Source organism: Aplidium turbinatum, chromosome 18, assembly GCF_918807975.1.
Source record: "Aplidium turbinatum chromosome 18, kaAplTurb1.1, whole genome shotgun sequence".
Taxonomy (NCBI): Eukaryota; Metazoa; Chordata; class Ascidiacea; order Aplousobranchia; family Polyclinidae; genus Aplidium; species Aplidium turbinatum.
The window spans coordinates 3242490-3261763 of NC_137489.1; positions in this window are offsets into that span (position 1 = coordinate 3242490).

The window sequence follows — 19274 nt, forward strand, 5'->3', positions numbered from 1 at the left end:
CTTAGGGTCAGTGGCGTAGCCAGGAAGGGGGGGGGGGGGGTTGTAACTTGAGAATGATGCTTTCAGTCAAAAAAAAAATTGCCTAATTTTAAACAAAATTGCATTAAAAGAGCGAGTTTTACCAATACCAAACATTCAAACATCTCAGCCAGGAATTAGCAACAAGAAAACATAGAGACTTTATAGAAGCTTTATTTCCGAAAAATGCCGAAGAAAACATGATCTTATCCTTTTGCTATGCCACCGGACAGCACTATTTTACAAGAATATTCATAACCACATTTTTGTTGAAAATGCTCTCAGAATGCACCAAATTCAAAGTAATTTTTCAAAATTTTCTGGGGGAGGCCCCCCAGACCCCCCGCCGCTGGGTCCTCAAAACCCCCCTTTCAAAATTCCTGGTTACGTTACTGTTTAGGGTACGATTTGCTTAGTTTTGCCCAAAATGTGGTCAAACTATCTTTCTCAAACCTCAATCGGGTTGCCGTCTCTTCTTGCAGCTTCAAGGGTTCGCTTTTAATTTATTTCGTTTAAATTTAATTTATTTTTTTGTTATATACCGTAGTGTTGGAGTGGACTTAGAGATGATAATTTAAAAAAAATTATTATTTTTCAAAATTTTCCATGGCCCCCTTGAAAAAGGCTCATGGTCCACTAGGGGGCCATGGCCACCAGGTTGGGAACCTCTGGTCTACATTGTTAGTTTGTTACATGCCATCGAAAATCACTGTGTGGTGGCCACGCGTTTTTGATCAAGAGAAGTTTCTCAAGCTGAAGTGTCTTATAGCCAGGGGCGCCGGATGCGGGGGGGCAGGGGGGGCGGATGCCCCCCCTGCCTTCAATTTTTCTGCAGATGGAGGGGCAATAGTGCCCTTTTAAAGTCATGTAATCTCCTGCACATTTTGCAATATCACAATTTCTGCTATTCGCTTTTAGCCTAATTATAATCTTTCATTTTTGCCTCAAAATAATATTTAGGCCTACGGCACAAAATTTTGCAACACAGTACAGGCCTTAAAACTCGTTTTTTTTTCGGCTGCTATCGTGGCCTACCGGGAGCTCCTTCTCAGCGGTCAAATCTGCGTGCTTGAAGGCCAAAACACAAAATAAAAATAACGATAGCACAAGTAAATAGAATTAAACTTGCAACAATGCTAAAGTGATCACTTAGCGTTGTTGAAGTCTTCGCCTGGGCGACGTCCTACAATAGAATCGTTGCACCGCGCAATAACTGCTTTATCGGGATTGTAATTCAGTACTGCGGACCATCTAACGACACTCGCACGAGTGTCTCCAATGTGGCTGATTTTAAAGAAGTTCGCCACTCCCCTAGAATTCTTTTTAGCAACGAAAAACAACGTTCGACATGTGTTGACGATGACGGCAAGGTAATAAAATAAGTATTTCAATGATGTGAAGGACATTACTAAAAAAAGCATAATATTTGTAAAATATGATCAAACAATGTTTTCCCCTTGGATGTCAATTAACCTAGTTCTCCTTTTTAACAACGATTCAATGTCCGACAACATCGAATCAACATAAAAACGACAATATTGCCAGCCGATGTAAATTAGTACTTCGGATTAAGACTTTGTTAAAATAAACGTCAGGAATTACAAACAAGACTTACAGCGCTAGTGATCGCAGATGCGCGATTATGACGAGCTGACCTAATTTTGCTTCACTCTTTGACACTACATATTTTCGACAGTTAATCCACGATCATTCTATTGCGAAATTAAATAATTGGCTAGAAGAGACTGGCGGCCAAACTTGGTCGATTGAGGAGGTAGCACCGGCGGTCATTTAAACACTACTTAGCGGCCATGGCCGCAGGCTGCTTTAAAGCTTGACAGTAGGTTACATCATTATAACATAGCATGATGCCCTTCTTTGTATACCGGACACTTGTAGGCTATCATTACTCAATACATAGTGAGCTGATAGATTAGCATTATCGCTATATCTTATCTTAAAACTTAAAAAAAATTGGCCTTTTAGTACACAAAAGTGCCCTTTTTTCGTAATCTTGCCCCCCCAGTCAAAAATCGTTCCGGCGCCCCTGCTTATAGCGTTTAGTTTTAGATGTTACGCAATAATTCAATTCACCGTATTACCACATGGATCGATAAATACCCGAGTATTTTTCTGCGTATCTAGATAGCAGTATGACCGGCGTTTAATAAACAGCATATCAGTGTAATAGCATGCGTTGGTATGAGTATCAGTTTAAGTTTGATTTCTATCTTCGTTATGCAGTTCTGTTCTACATTCTATGGTTTAATTTTTGGGGGTCAGACCGGTTATCCCATTTTCTGATGGTTCCAATTCGTTTTTCTTACTAGGCTAGGCCTACAATAAACTGTTACGCAAGAGTGTAGACATTGTTTTCAGGTCATCCCCACCACTTTCGTGCTAGAGATGTTTGTGATGTTTGATGTTAGTGATTGTTACGGACAATCTCACTACAAATCAAACGTCACATAGCCTAACTTAGGCTACGTCATGGAATATTTTAAAAAATGAGCAGAGATTGCAACATAGCCTACTTCGTAAGACCTGTAAAACATTCCACCTGTAGCATAACATTGCACAAACCGTTTCAACTCCTGTGAAATTGCATAACAATACATATATGGACTATTACATCCAGGGCCGGATTACCCATTAAGCTAATAAGGCTATAGCCTTAGGCTCTGGAAAAATTCGGCCCTCAATTTTTGCAAGGCTGATAGTGATACAGATCCAATACCAGTAGGCTACAGTTTTTGCTTAAAAACAAATGACTCGTCGTCGTCGTCGTCTGAGCTTCTGGGGCCGAGGGTCTATCCTTTTACCACCCCAGATTCACGATGTTCCCGGACTACACTGGAAGGCTGCTAGAGAGCAGCCAGTCTTTAGTTTCATCATCCATGACGCGCAGACCTTCCATTCCGTTAGGTGGCTTGAAGATGGTACAGTCATTGATGATGTGGTCTGCGGTCTGTTCCTCGGCACCACATTCACAGGAGGAGGAAGAACCCATTCCCCATTGGTGCATGGTTGAGCGGAAAAGCCCGACGCCCGTATGGAGACGGTTGAGGCGCACCCATGCCTGTCTCTGTAGTGTCAGGCCGATGGCTGAGTTGAGTCAATAGCAAATAACAAATAACAAATGACTGAGTTGAGTCAATAGCCTACATATGAAGAGCCCATTTTCAAAACCACGTAGGCGCCACTTTTACCGAAATTGAGTTTAGAGCAGGGCTTTTCAACCTGAGGGTCGCGAGCCGTTTTTTGGAGGTTTGCAAGGCGCTTGAAATTCCAATGTATTGTTTTAAATTATTTTTTGCCAGAAAAGATTAAAAACTATGCTTTTTTCGCAATCGCCCATTCCTCTACTTGAGGTTATTATATCCACTCCGACTCCATACTCAACTCTAATCAGAGCCACATGGACAAGACGGTGAGTCGGTGAAGACCCATTGGAACATGTTGCTGTTGAAACGGCCCACTTCATTTCCCAAGCGATCAAACTTTTCCTATTTTTTCCAAGATAGGCTAACTCTGTTTTCATCTCTTTTGAAGATTGTCTATAAGAGAAGCAGGGGAGCCGGAAGCGGGGGGGGGGCAAGGGGGGCGGATGCCCCCTCTGCCCTTAATTTTTCTGCAGATGGAGGGGCAGGGGGGGCAATGGTGCCCTTTTAATGTCATGTAAACTACTGCACATTTTGCAATATAACAATTTGTGCTATTCGCTTTTAGCCTAATTATAATTTTTCATTTTTGTCTCAAAATAATATTTACGGCACAAAATTTTGCAACACGGTACAGGCCTTAAAACTCGTTTTTTTTTCAGCAGCCATCGTGGCCTACCGGGAGCTTCTTCTCGGCGGCCAAATCTGCGTGCTTGGAGGCCAAAATACAAAATAACGATGGCACAAGTAAATAAAATTAAACTTGCAACAATGCTAAAATGATCACATTAGCGTTGTTGAAGTCTGGGCCTGGGCGACGTCCTACAATAGAATCATTGCACCACGCAATAACTGCTTTATCGGGATTGTAATCCAGTACTGCGGACCATCTAACGACACTCGCACGAGTGCCTCAGTGGCTTAGCTAGGGCGGGCGAGGGGGGCGGACCGCCCCGGGCGGCACTTTCAGACTACAATTTTTGATTTTGATTATAATCTGATAAAAAAACGCATTTCATTTTCACATGCTTTTTCTTGAAGAGGCGGAAAAATCTGAATCCGCCTCGGGCGGCACATTCCCTAGCTACGCCACTGGAGTGTCTCCAATGTGGCTGATTTTAAAGGTTCGCCACTACCCTAAAATTCTTTTTAGCAACGAAAAACAACGTTCAACATGTGTTGACGATGACGGCAAGGTAATAAAATAAGTATTTCAATGATGTGAAAGACATTACTAAAAGAAGCATAATTTTTGCATAACATGATCAAAAAATATTTTCCCCTCGGATGTCAACTAATCTAGTTCTTCTTTTTAACAACGATTCAATGTCCGACAACATCGAATCGACATAAAAACGACAATACTGTCAGCCGACGTAAATTAGCACTTCGGATTAAGACTTTGTTAAAATAGGCGTTGGGAATTACAAACAAGACTTACAGCGCTGGTGATCGCAGATGGATATATTCCATCAATAACAAATATTCCTGCACAATGCAACAGTGGCGATTATGACGCGCTGACCTAATTTTGCGTCACTCTTTGACACTACATATTTTCGACAGTTAATCCACAATCATTCTATTGCAAAATTAAATAATTGGTTAGAAAAGACTGGCGGCCAAACTTGGCCGATTGAGGAGGTAGCACCGGCGGTCATTCAAGCACTACTTAGCGGCCATGGCCGCAGGCTGCTTTAAGGCTTGACAGTAGGTTACATCATTATAACATAGCATGATGCCCTTCTTTGTATACCGGACACTTGTAGGCTATCATTACTCAATACATAGTGAGCTGATAGATTAGTATTATCCCTATATCTTATCTTAAAACTTGAAAAAAAATTGGCCTTTTAGTAAACAAAAGTGCCCTTTTTTGGTAATCTTGCCCCCCCAGTCAAAAATCGTTCCGGCGCCACTGAAGAGAAGCAAAAGTGAAGCAAAAGTCATTTTCTTTCTCAAGTAGGCTAGCAGTTGGTGAGCATATCCAAAATGCCATAGCCTACTTCAGGAAGTGACAGGACTTTTGGTAAAATGGTGTGCCGAAATCAACGGATCCGAGTACGGATAGTTGAGTGCGAAAACCGTGGGGATAGTTTTTTTTTTTCCTTTTGCAAACAAGACTAGCATATAGCTGGAGTTAGTTTGTTTAACTAAAATGCAATTAAGTTGCTGAACCCAACAACGAATCCACACCACTACGAAACTTTTGTATACCCGCTTTTGTAAAAAAAAAAAGGAACTCCAAATTCCCTCCATTTTTTGAAAATCGGGCAAACTCCGACTCCACCCGAATGCTTGACTCGAAGACCGTTATGGTCACTTCACAGCTTTCCGTTGTGATTACTTACTTGATTATTGCACAACAAAATAAACCAGTCAATCAATCATGCACAACTCCACAGTCAGCCTGCCACAAAAAACTTATAACACCAACATTGATGTGCGCTTGAGCATTCAGCGGCAACTAGCGGATGAAATAATTTCCCGGCAACACTTAAAGAATCGGAAAACTTCACTCTGTCAGTCTCGGTAACCGACACTGCGTCAAGAGCCTCTACAAGTAGCCTATGTGAAACTACCAGGAATAACCAATCAAGGCTTTGTCAGTCCGAGGATAAAGATTCAAAACCATACGTTTCCCGTACATTAACGTGCTGGGAGGCCTATATAGGCTAGACTATTGTAGTCAGTAGTATCTTTTTCGTCCCAGACGCGTTAATGACGTAAAATGAATAAAAAAAATAGTTCTAGCCGATATTGAATAAATGTGAAAGTGTAAGTTGCCAGTTGTAAAGTAGCTGATGCAAGTAGGAGTGTAGGGCTGTAGGCCCTATATTTATTTTGAAATTGATGAAAATGTTTGCTGTTGAGAATTTGATTTGTTTATGTGCTGGAAGTGGTAAACCATTTGTTTAATCCTTCAAAAATGTCATCTACCATCTCACAAGTAAAACTATTCGACCATTTATCTGACCGTCGCCAATAAGTCTCTTTACGTAAATAATAGAAACAATAAATTGTGACAATCATGGTTACATTGAGCAAGGTGGTAGGCCTACACGAGATTTTGGTTAGCTCAGTATCAGTAGTAGGCTAAGCCCAACTCAAGATCAAGCGGGTGTGCGCTTGAGCAATGCATTTCATTTTAAGGACTGCTTTCATTCAGCGGCACCAAGTGGATGGAATAGTTCTCCGCAACAACACTTCAACCAGCTTCAACAACAATGGGAAACCTTACTTTATCAATCTCTGTAACAAACCCTGTGTCAGTGGTTCAAAGCCTCTACAAGTGTGCGAAATTAACAGGGAAAGAATAACCTATCAAAAGGTTTTGTCAGTCCGAGGATAAAGGTTCAAGACCAATCAACCATGTAGGCTAGCATATTCAATCAATTTCTTTGTTTGAGAGGGAAGAGAAAATCTTTTTTTTGTCTGTTGTGAGATGACTATAGTAAATTATTTCACCATTACTATTAGGCTACGCAGTGGCTATTCTTGAAGGAGACTTTCAGCTGGTCTTTGTATCGCATTTTCGGTCTTCCGGGGGGCAACTTTCTAAAAGGTACCATTAAAAAATCCCCTTTGAGCAACAAAGGAAAAAGGCAAATAATACCTAAAGTAACTCGTCGGTTTGCAACTGGCTAATTTGGCATGGAGGGTTAGGGCGGTGGTAGTCACTAGTCATTGCATTGACGTGGGATTGATTTCCACCACTATGCTCTTTTTTCTTCCGCAATTACCAATCAAAGTTACGAAGGGGATGTTTTAATGGTACCTTTTCGAAACTTGCTTCGGAGGAGGGTCTTTTTCCTGTCTAAGCACCATAGCCTACTATATAGGCTACAATCAGGAAAAATAGGAAACCTTTCATTTTTTCTTCAGTTGATCATGCCAAGGTTAAAATATTTTGGACAAATCGTTTCAGAACTAATTGTTTTGTTCAGATACATACAGGCTTCTCGCTGAAAGCTGCGCCTTTCACGGTTTGCAGGTCATATGCGGCCACGTGATGATTCAAATACAATATATAAATACTTTCTGTAATAATGATAATATGTTGTGGTACGTTCCTTCGGGGGTCACCTTTTGTTTTGTTTTTTTATTTTTTTTTTATATGAAAAAAATATGTTGTCCGACGTTGCAACAATGTGTGCACTGTGCATGCAGCCCGCGAAACATTTATTATTTTGTTGCCGCTCTCGTTTCATCTGTGAGTTGGTACATCCAACCCTGGAAGTCTAGCGCATGCTCTTGAGTGGTGTCGAACCAATGTCCTTTACTGCTTTTACCCGTTAGAGTGTTAGACCATTCAGCTGTCGATCAAAGAAAGATGAATGACGATGCAATGAAAATAAGCTAAAGTAAGTAGGCTAATAAGGTAAACTTTTTTGGTTTACAGGATTTTCCCTATTTTCAGTTATTCTTTTTAAAATTTGAGATATATGCTTATATGTCAATATCTGCTTACTTGATCGTTTTTGGTCAGTCGTTTTTATGTCGTTTTTCGATAGTCAGTTTTTCGGTATTAGTTTTTGGTTACTTATTTTTAGTTTATTTTTTAGTTAGTCACATATAGGCTACGTTTAAGTCAATTAGTTTTCAGTCATTTTGTTTAGATCAGTCAATTTTATTTATACCGTTTGGTGTCGGTCGTTTTAAATCAGTAGCTTTTAGTTTTTAGTCAGTTCTTGTATGTTAGACTTTAAGTCCGATGTATTTTCTTTCTTGGACTGAAAATCCTTTCTTTTCCACTTTGAAGCTCCATCGTCTCTCCTTTCTGGTAGGCCTATTACTAATAAAATAACCACAAGTAGGTTGTCGGTTACGTATCATATGTTTGACTAATCCTTTGAAACACTTGGACTATCAAAACGTTAGTGCGTTTTTGATACATGGCAATCTATTGTTTAGTCATTTAGTTAGTCCTATAGTAGCCTAGAACTACCAATATTTTTTTTCATTCTTATTAGTACTTTCAACATTTCTTTTTAAGTACTCTTTGTTTTAAGATATTTTTTGTGTATTAGATGTACAATAGGCTATCTATGTTTTGGTTAATTAATTGGACCAGCCAAACCGGCTTGTATTTTTGGTTCAGCCACCCAATTTTAATAAAAATATCAGTACGGTAGCCAAACTTCAGATAAAGCACTTTCAATGCCATTAGAAATACAATCGATCAACTTCATGTTTAGTCAGTTCAATCCTATCCAGCTAAAGTTTAATTTTCATTCCCTAACCAAGATTATCTTCTGTAAAACTGAAAGAAAGCAGATATACACATCAAGACAAAGATCACATGAAAACAATACAAAAATCAAGAAAGAGTAATCACGAAAGAGCAATCACGAAAGGTTAAGTTAGTGTTATAAATAAAGTGACAAGAATGGCAAGTGGCATCCTATTATAAGTTTATCATGTTTCTCTTCTATTTATTTTGCGCCCATTGCGATACAACAGAAAACAGCAAGCAGTGAAGTGACACATAGCCTTTTAGTCAGCTGCTCCTCTTATTTTAGCATGCCATTGCCGAGAAACAGCCATATGCTCTGGAGTGGTGTCGAACTCACGTCCTATCGAACGTCGCGCAGACGTTCGGCTACGCAGCCGACATGTTATCTCAACAGCATCGAGAAATCAATAACAGAAATACTGGTCAGTATAATAATATATACCTAACCAACACAAGGCGACTGTTATTTCAAAATATTCAAGATGCTTTAATGAAGTCCCCTTAAAATCAAATAGCCTTTAAAGTTAATGATTGAACAAACATATTGAACAAAAAAATTGAAATAAAAATAATGATTGAAAAGATTAAAAGGTCAAAGAAGCATTACTTCCGATTTCAATCTAGTTATTTAAGTGGACTATCAAAGTCCCTTTTAGGGCCCTTTTTAGTTAGAGTGTACAGTAGTAATGGGATAGCGTAGTAAAAAAGGCTCTCGCTAATGTTAAATAAAATACAAATAAAAGACAAAGCCGACCCAGCAACTAAAGCGACTGTTCTTTGAAAACATGAAGATTTTTTTATTTTGAGTGATTTCAACGAAGTCACCTGAAAATCAAATACAAAGTATACAAGAATAATGATTGAAATGGTTGAAAGGAAAAAAAGGATTATGAACGCCCCTTTTAGTTGGAGCCTTTTTTAGTGGAGCCTCTTTAGTGGAGCCTCTTTAGTGGAGCCTCTTTAGTGGAGCCTCTTTAGTGGAGCCTCTTTAGTGGAGCCCTTTTTAGTGGAGCCCTTTTTAGTGGAGCCCGCCCTTTTTAGTGGAGCCCTTTTTAGTGGAGCTCTTTTTAGTGGAGCCCATTTTAGTGGAGCCCATTTTAGTGGAGCCCATTTTAGTGGTGCCCTTTTATAGTGGAGCCCTTTTATAGTGGAGGCTTTTTTAGTTGGAGCCCTTTTTAGTTGGAGCCCTTTTTAGTGAAGCCTTTTTTAGTGGAGCGCCTTTTTAGTGGAGCCCCTTTTAGTTGAAGCTTTTGGTTGGAGCCCCTTTTTAGTTGAAGCCTTTTAGTTGAAATCTTTTAGTTGGAGGTCCTTTTAGTTGGAGGTCCTTTTAGTTGGAAATCATTTTAGTGGAAGCCTTTTTTAGTTTGAGTCCCTTTTATTTGGAGCCTTTTTGTGGAGCCCCTTTCAGTTGGAGCCTTTTTGTGGTGCCCCATTCAGTTGGAGCTTTTTTGGTGGAACCAATTTTAGTTGAAGCCCCTTTCAGTTGGAGCCTTTTTGGTGGAACCCATTTTAGTTAAGCCCCTTTTAGTTTTAGTGTCACCGAAGGATAGCGCAGTGACAACGGCTCTCGCTTTTAAACCATGCGATCTTGAATTACTGTTTGGTGTTTAGGCAGTTGCTAAAGTAATAACACCTCACACCTCTACGCAAGATAGGCTACAATGAATTAGGTAGGTTTGAAGCTGAACCAAAGCCGCCCAAGAGAAAGGCATTAACTGGCCATCATACACTCATTACTCATTAGTGCCGAAGGCTCAGTTTAATGAGAGCATTACCTTTACGTCTTTGAATGGTTTGGTTGCAAATATGAAGATTTGAGATCATCTTTACCTTTAGTTAGTTAAGTTGAATGGTTGGGATGGGTCCGATCCGATTAAGTGGTTTCAACAGTTATCAAATTATAGGTTCTGAAAAATACTATAAATTTACATTCCACCTGTGTAAACAAACATGATTAAAATAAACTTAGATAATAATAACAGTGGACACGAATAGTAAACTTATTTATACAAGATGAATCACCAGAAAAACTAGCAGAGGAAACTATGCAACACACATGCAAAGGAAATACATGAACATCCAAATGTGAAAACAACAAAAGGTGACATAATTACATGACGTTGCCAAGTGGACTGGATGAAACCTGGAACCTGGCAGCAAAAATTATAAAGTTACATCCGCATCAAAACTTTGATGTTGATTATGCATGTTTCGATCGTTAACGAATATTTACGAATAGCGTACAACCTGATCAATGACTGCCGAAGCATGCGCAATCATCACCATCTGAGTGCAGAGCATCTTCTATTGATTTCGAATGTCTCGATAGTCATTCATTGAGTTGTGTTTGTAATCGACGCAACGTCATGTTATTTGCGTCATTTTACACAACGTCATGTTACTTGCGTCATTTTACGCAACGGATTGTTACTTGTGTCATTTTACGCAAAGTCATGTTAATTGAAATTTATTTTTACGTATAGCATTTAGGAAATTTGTCACTTCGATAAGTATCTACATTTTGAAGGTTACTTTTGAGGCACAAGCTAACCACGCACCTTGATTCCCGCATTAACAAGACCAGGGCAACCACGGACGACATTCTCGGAAGGATCGGCACATCGGCGCGTCACCCCCTGACTGCAAGTCACAAGGAAGCCAAGGACTAGCACAATCTGGCGCAGCCATGAAGTGATCAGCAAATGTTAATCGATCACAATTTGATTCTTTTAACTGTCATTAATCTAAAAATAAGCTTATTTACGTTAAGACGAGATAAGAGATGCATGTAGTTTTTTGTACCCTTTCTTCAGAAAATACATATATTCCGCAATCACATCAAATACAGTTACTATAAAGTCACTAAAAGCTTAACAGGCTGTTTTAGCACGCTTACTGGGATCATCAGAAGGTTCTTATTCAAATAGAACATTTGAAAAAATATTCTATTTAGATAAGAACCTTCTGATGATCCCAATAAGTGTTAAACAATCTGTTAAGCTTTTAGTAAATAGTAACTTCATTTCATGTACTTCGGAATTATGCAGATCAAAATGAAGTGAAATACGAAGCCATGTCTCAGAGATCTGTCTACAACAACGTCAAGCACCGGTCTACAAAAGTCTCGGACGTCTTCAACAATCGCAGACCTCTTTAACAATCTCAGACGTCTTTCGACAGTTTCCGTCGTCTGTCTACAACAATCTCGGACGTCTGTCTTAGAAAATCTCGGACGTCGTACAACAATCTCAGACATTTTTCAACAGTCTCAGACATCTTCAACAATCTCCGACGTCTGTCTATGACTGTCTCCGACATCTGTCTACGACAGCCGCGGACGTATGTCCACGAAAGCCTAGGACGTCTTACAACAATCTCGGACGTCTTGCGAAAGTCTCCGAAGTCTTACCAAAGTCTCGAATGTCTTCGAAAGTTTCGGACGCCTTACGAAAGTCTCGGACATCCTAAAAAGTCTCGGACGTCTTCAACTGTCTCAGACATCTTACGAAAGTCTCCGAAGTCGTGCGAAAGCATCACACGCCTTGCAACAATCTCGAGCGCCTGAAGGAGTCTCGGACCTCTTACAACAATGGCATCGCGATCGATTACACTTGCCACGTGATTACTCATGTCTCAAATCCAGACAAAACCCCTAAACACATCCGGGAGTTTGTAGATCCGGGTCAATGGCGTGTGGTATAGCCAGATAACGGTGATTATAGTTTGTCCAAGGTTTCGCATGGTGACGTGATGTAGGCGCAAAAAGCATTAGTCGCTTTTTACCTGATTTGGTTTCATGCGCTGAAATTATATTTATACCCTACATGTTCAAAATACTTAAATTTGATCGCATAGGATTAAGAATTCCTTAAATCAGTTTCAGCCAGCTACTCGCAACCAAACAACTCATGCAAGGCAAAGACAGTGCTGGTGAGAGTACAGCTTACGTTTCTTTTAGGTTTCAGTGCACCAATACTTTCATCTCTAGCACGGTTAATCTTCAATGCCTGGACACTATTCGCAATAAATCAATTTCCCAATAACCGTGAGGGAAAGACAATCCATGCTTTGACAAAAATAGAAATCCAAAATCTGCAATGAAAAACAAATAGTCTAAAATTGATGAAAAGACAACTCATGGAATTGAATCTATTTTTTAAAAAAACATGTAGCCTACTATCGTCCTTTCAGCACATTTTGTGGTAGAAATGATCAACTTTCTCGCGAGAGTCAAGTGGCCACTGATTGAAAACCACTAGTCGTGCAGTTAAACTTAGTTTTCTGTTCTTCTTCGTCGTATGACCTGTTCTTCCGGACTATATGTTTGGGCATGATGTCATCAGCCACTCGACAGTCTCGTCATCCAGGGCCTTCAGTCCAAGCGTTCTATGTGGTGGTTGATGGATTGGGCAGTCATGGACGACATGGTCTACTGTCTGGTCTGTGGCGCCACACACAAGTTTTCTGTTGATATGCGCCAAGAGAAGTCTTACGATCTTGTTTATTACATTTCTGAGTCAAAATGAATGGAATGTTTAAGTTGTCACGTAACGTTTCGGGCCCGACTTGGCATTTGTATATCCGGGAACGTAACTTGTGGGCTTGCTGCAGCCAGTAGTTAGTTACTAAATATGTTTTAACATAAATGTATTTCATTTATCATAAACAATTGGAAAATCACCACGCTGGGTCTATAGCTCCGTGGTCATACCCAGCGTACCTACTACTGTAGCCTACACTGATAAGGTTGTAGCCTAAGTCGGAAACGGTGTGCCACTGTCTGCAGTAATTTCATATCTCATTTCGCAAATACGATACAGAAGTTGCAAATAAAACTTCTCAGCGTATCACAATAGAGCCAGTGATAACAAAAAACTATGCAATGTAAAGAACATTTTGTAGAAACAAATCGAAGTTACATTTTCAAATAATTTCAAAATATTTGTATTTCCAACAACCTTTCTTACTAACCGACTATCACAAAGTTGGGTGATTTTGAACAATTCTAGATTGTACTTACCAAAATGTCGTGCAGTGCTTCGTTGTAGTGACGGTTTACAAAATTCTTACAAACTGCTCTCACTTCCACCAAGCCAACTAAACAGGAAGTCACATGATTGAATGATACGTGGCGGTTTCTTATCTGTTTCCGCGCTTCCTTTGTTACTTCCGGGCAATCAAGCAAACACTGATTAGTTAATTGCTTACATGCAGTGATTCCCAACCTTTTTTTAGTGGATTTCTCATTTTGTTTGACTAGAGCTTACCAGCTCAGTGGCCGAGTGGTTTCGCCTTCGATTCTCGTGATTGTAGATCTGGGTTCGATTCCAGGTCCCGTCAAACCGAAGACTTTAAAGGCTCTATCGATTCTGTTCTTTTTTGCATAACGCAGTGAAGATGACGGGTAATATATCATGTAATGTAATGTGATGATATCATAAACCTGATGTAAAATGAATGGTTGTCGCCTTCGGTTCTTTGTTTGTTTGTTTGTTTATCTTTATCCTGCATTGCGGGAAAGCGGACTTGAGCGCTATGCATCGGTGTACGCCTTCCGACATACACCTGACCCACGCTGCAGCCGACGGTAATGTCAGTTTCCGGTTGTCTACTTTACTTATGACTTAAATTTGGTACTACCCATTACTCGAAATCGATCACTAAGTAGAGGCAATTATCGTTAAGTTTCTTGCCCAGAGAAACAACAGCAAGTGCGGGTGGCTGGAGTCGAACATGCAGGCTCTCGACTGCGAGCCCAACGCGCTAACCACTCGGCCACGGCTGCTGGTAGATCTGGTAGATCTGGTAGATCTGGTCGATCTGGTAGATCTGGTAGATCTGAGATCGATTCCAGATCGGGTAAAACCAAAGGTAGGCTACCGATTGTATCTTCTCTTGCATAATGTGTTCGACACGATCGTACTTGACATGAGTGAAGCAAATCTTTAGGTGAGTTTTTTGTTGAAGCGCTTCTGAACACGTGTAAGGCGAGAGAGTCGGTAGCTAGAAGTAAGAATCGTAACGGCAATCGAGAGTTTAGTTCAGTTCAGTTGTTTTTTATTTCTGACCATCATATCAAAAACAATACACGTCAACATAGCAAAGGTCGAGAAAAAGGTAGAAGCAACAAAACGCGAACGTTAAAACGTACTTGTGACCGAAGTAAGTTAGTGGAAAAAAAATTGGCACGGTCGTAACACCTTTAGAAAAATTTAAGATACAAAGGGAAAATAAAAAAAGAAAATGTTACAAAAAAAAAAATAAATAAACAACATATATTTAGGCTATAGCTTTATTAGCTCAAATAGCTTTAGCTGATATATTTAAGATTTGTATGAACAGTTGCTATGAAGATCGGCCATGGTGCGTTATCAAGAGTGCTGATGGTCATGAGAGAAACACGTCTTGATACGTTTAGCTCATAGCAAAGAAGAGAAAGGCAGGCAAAGAAAACCCCACAAAGAAATCCTACCACGGGCAAAGCCATTTCAAGTGCAACGCACCAGGCCTTGCACGACTCACAAAATAGATAGCTTGTAACTTGACATGGAAACAATGACTAACAAACTAGCAAAAACAACATTATCATCTTGCGGAAATTTAATTATACCCAGAGAAGTTATGTCGTGAAGATATCCAGTGTGCTTTGATATAAAGTTGCGTTGATAAAGCAATAATTTTAGATACCAGTCAGCTAAACTCGTCACCTCCACATCAATCCAACACTAGCAAACGTTGAATTAATGCAAAAATGACAGGCAACGCATGCAGATGCGTCTTGACACTTCCCTGCAAGTCGTTTTAAATTGATTAAAGTAGAATAAATTTTGCCAGCTGACTTAGCTATATGTCAAAGATTGTCTTCCAGTCTACGTAACGAATATCACTAGGCTACTATGCGTCCCATATAAAATCCTGGAACGGCTTCTGCTAACTAGACTCGAGCCAGTTGTTAAGCTGGATTTCGGCACGGACGCTATACGACTCATCAAGCAGTCAAGCTAACCGAGGATATTGAGGAAGGTTTCGAGAAGGGCTACAAAGCAGGAGTAATCTTGGTGGACCTCACTGCTGCCTATGACACTGTGTGGCACCAAGGGCTAACCCTAAAGCTCCCCCGCATTGGTAGTGCAGACAGACAAAGGTAGTGCAATTTCTCGCAAACATTCTGGCAAATAGGACTTTTTGTTAAAAACGAGTGATGGGCCGTGCAGCCGGCCCCGCCGCTTAAGAAACGATGTTCCGCAAGGATCATGCTTAGCCTATCACTCCTACTTTTAACATCTACATCAATGAATGCCAGAGACTATGTCACGCCAGTACGGCTATGCTGATGATCTGGCACTACTCCATTCTGACAAGTAGGCTATGATACTGACATGTGGTAGTGGAAGCACTTACAGATAACATGGCCCAAATCGCAGACTACCTGAGGTTGTGGATGCTGCAAAAGTTGAGCCTGGCAAAGACCAGTGTCACAGCTTTTCACCTTTGCAACATGGAATCTATACGCGCCAATTGTCAGTCTCTATCAACTGAAACCCACTCCTACACAACTCGTGTCCCACCTACCTAGGAGTGAAGCTCGACCGACAATTAACCTACAATCACCATGCTGAAGCTTTCCATGCTAAGCTATCAGCAAGCAATAACTTGCTGAGATGCTTCGCTGGAACATTCTGGAGTGCTAGTAAACCCACACTCCGTATAAGTACTCTTGCACTTGTTTACAGCACCTACAAATATGCTTCCCCCACTTGGTGCCGCTGCGTACACACTAGCAAAATTGACACTGCCCTCAACACCATCATATGAGAATAATCACTGCGGTTGTCTGCTTCCAACTTCCACTGACTTTCTGCCAGAACTATCAGGCATCACCCCAGGTAGACTTTTTAGGGAAATCACCTACCCAAGTAGCAAAGATTGGCGTCTAGCCAGCTCCACGCTAGCGAAGTTATTGGCGACGCGCCAGCGATAATCGCCATCCAGCCGCCACCGATCTGCTCATCGCATAGCCGGCGTTACGCTGGCGAAATTCGACAATAAAGTCGGCTGTGCGTAAGCGCCTCGATCGCGAAAGTCGCTCAAGTTAGTTAACGGCGCGCTGTCTGTACGCCAACGAATTTCGCTAAACTTACTGGCACGTTTTTGCGGCTGCGCGCGCTGTCACTGGACTGACGAATGTCGCCCTGCTGAAGCCCTTTTTTTTCGGCCACCAGCAGCAGCTGTTAGTTTGCGAAATTATCAAAACAAAACACTAAAACTTTTTGAAGCATTTCGTGTATTATAATTGTCTTTTTGTGGTAAAAGCGAGACGCAATTCAAGAATGTAAAACAACGAAAACAATGAAGATTTTTAATACACTGTCTTACCACAGCTCCATTTTCGTAACACAATGCTAAAAAATGTTTCAGTAATAATAAATGGCGGTTTTTCTGATCATTTGTAATAGGCTACAAATAACAGAACAATTTACAAGTCCAAGCCATGTGAGAGCAAAGCTAAAGACTATAAACATGAGATTATTTGTAAAAGCCCTGCAGCTGTTAAGTGAATTTTGACAGTTTTCGCGAAACAATAATTTTTAAGCAAAAAATTCTATTAAAAAAAACTTTCTTGGTTTTCCAAACTATAATGAGTTTGATTAAAATGTTTGCTTGCAAGATTTACCTTAGGCCTAGGCTAGGGGTAAGTAAAATTTACTCCCGGTTAGAAACCAATTGTGTACTACATACGACAGTATCATAATTATAAGCATATATGATAGGTATTGCAATACGTCAAAATCACAACACTGGAAGAAAATACACAGCAACATCAAGAACACTACTATTGCTTCCACTGCACTCTATGATGTAATAAAGATTAATACGTAGCCAGTAGAGAAATTCAAATTAATGAGTTTTTTGTGCTATCTGGCTTTGAGGGTTGCCAGCACGGCAACCACAATTATAGGGAAGGGCCGCCTGAACGACGACCATAACGCATTTTCGTTTGCACATTTGTTGTGACTGTCATGCTGGCAACCTTCAAAGCCAGATAGCACAAAATTCAAACCCTCATAACATACCATTGCATGAAAAAAAATGTAAATCCACGTAGGATACATGCAGTACACCAACAATCATGAGTGATTATTGCGTTCCGACATCCATTAGGTAAATATAAAAAAAATGGGAACAGGTCGTTTTGACGCCAAAGAGCTTTGGTTCGGGGTAATGTTAGGGATTAGGACTGGCGGCAAAACACCTCTCCGAAAACACGTTTGAATAACATCATTAAACATATTAATTAAATGATTAATAACATTAAACTCGATTTCACTACAAGAATTAATATTAGTGAATAGACTGCACAACAGTGTTTGGCAATAGCTTGTCGGGATAAGATTTTCCCAAATACAACTACTGTACGAAGGAAGCAAATCGAATTAAGAGGCACGCAAAAATAATAATTCGCAGCAAGATGTTAAAAGACAACACTAAAAGGTCAACAAACAATCAAAAAACAGATAGCGTTCATGTATCGTCGGAATTTTTATCTGCGCCGGAAGTTTTGTTTGTCCGGTTCTTTTTTTTTCATTTCTGTCACCAGCCGCCTTCAAATACCGCTTCACTGCAGATTTGATAACTTTGTCCGTCGCCTTGGCTTGCCTTCGAATCACATCTGTAATAATACAATATAAGCTCTCTGTGAAAACAATTTCGCTCACAACAACAACAACTTAATTACACTACTAACTCATTATTAGGGATCGAACCGATGGCAAGTAGGCTATCCTTAACCTGCATGAGAACATGAGCGGGTTCATTACAATTAAATGTACTGTATAAACCCCCCTATGACGTAGCAAGACGGGTAGTAATATAAAAAAATTGTGATTAGGGAACGTTCAAATATTACGTAACGCCTTCAACGGGGGGGGGGGGCGGGGGGTATGTAAAGCGTTACGTTAGCGTCACATCGGTGGGGGAAGGGGTTTAATATAATTCATCAGTGATAATACTCAGCATTATTGAAACATCTTTTGTGATAAGGTGCTGCTGAAACCCATGTTTTATCCTGCAACAACAACCATGCATGTGATATTGGGAAGACATGGCTAAATAGTATAAACTGATATATTACAGGACGTTGTCACATTTTAACGTTTATATTACAGAAAAATATTCCATTCCTTGATAAATCTTCCAATTTGTCAATCCTCAGTTGATTTGATTTATATTTAACTTCCATTCATAAAAACAAAGAAGTCTGGCATTTTCCACCATCGTACTGTAGTATGCATGGTGTTAGCAATAGCATTGCAGCACTTATTACTGACGGTAGCTCGTAAAAATTGAAACTGAGCAGTTGAATAATTAAAAGCCCAGACAGCAAAATCTGTCATTTTTACATTGGGTTAATGTCCGCAGACGTCACATCAATGTAAAAATGACGGGTTTTGCTGTTTGGGAGGTTCTAATCTTTTTTAAGTATGATTTACTGTAGTTACCAACTGCAAAGCGAAAACAAACATGTAACTAATATGACAACAGTTACTTTATAGGTGCAATAGCAAATATTTTGTCAACACGTCATGTTAGAATTTAACTGATCGGTTGTTGCATGACATAAGGGTGGTGTAGCCATGTCGGAATAGGATTGCATGTACCTATTCCGACATGGCCTACCACACATGTAGCTTGTGGCATAAAAGTGTATAACAAATGAGTACAGTGACTTACAATAGCTGCTAAAACATCCGCATCTTCTAACTTTTCTTCCAGATCAAAAAGAGAGCGTTTGTTAGCTTGCTTAAATCTTCATGTAATTAATGTTAAAACACAATAGACTAGGACACAGTTCCCTCTTT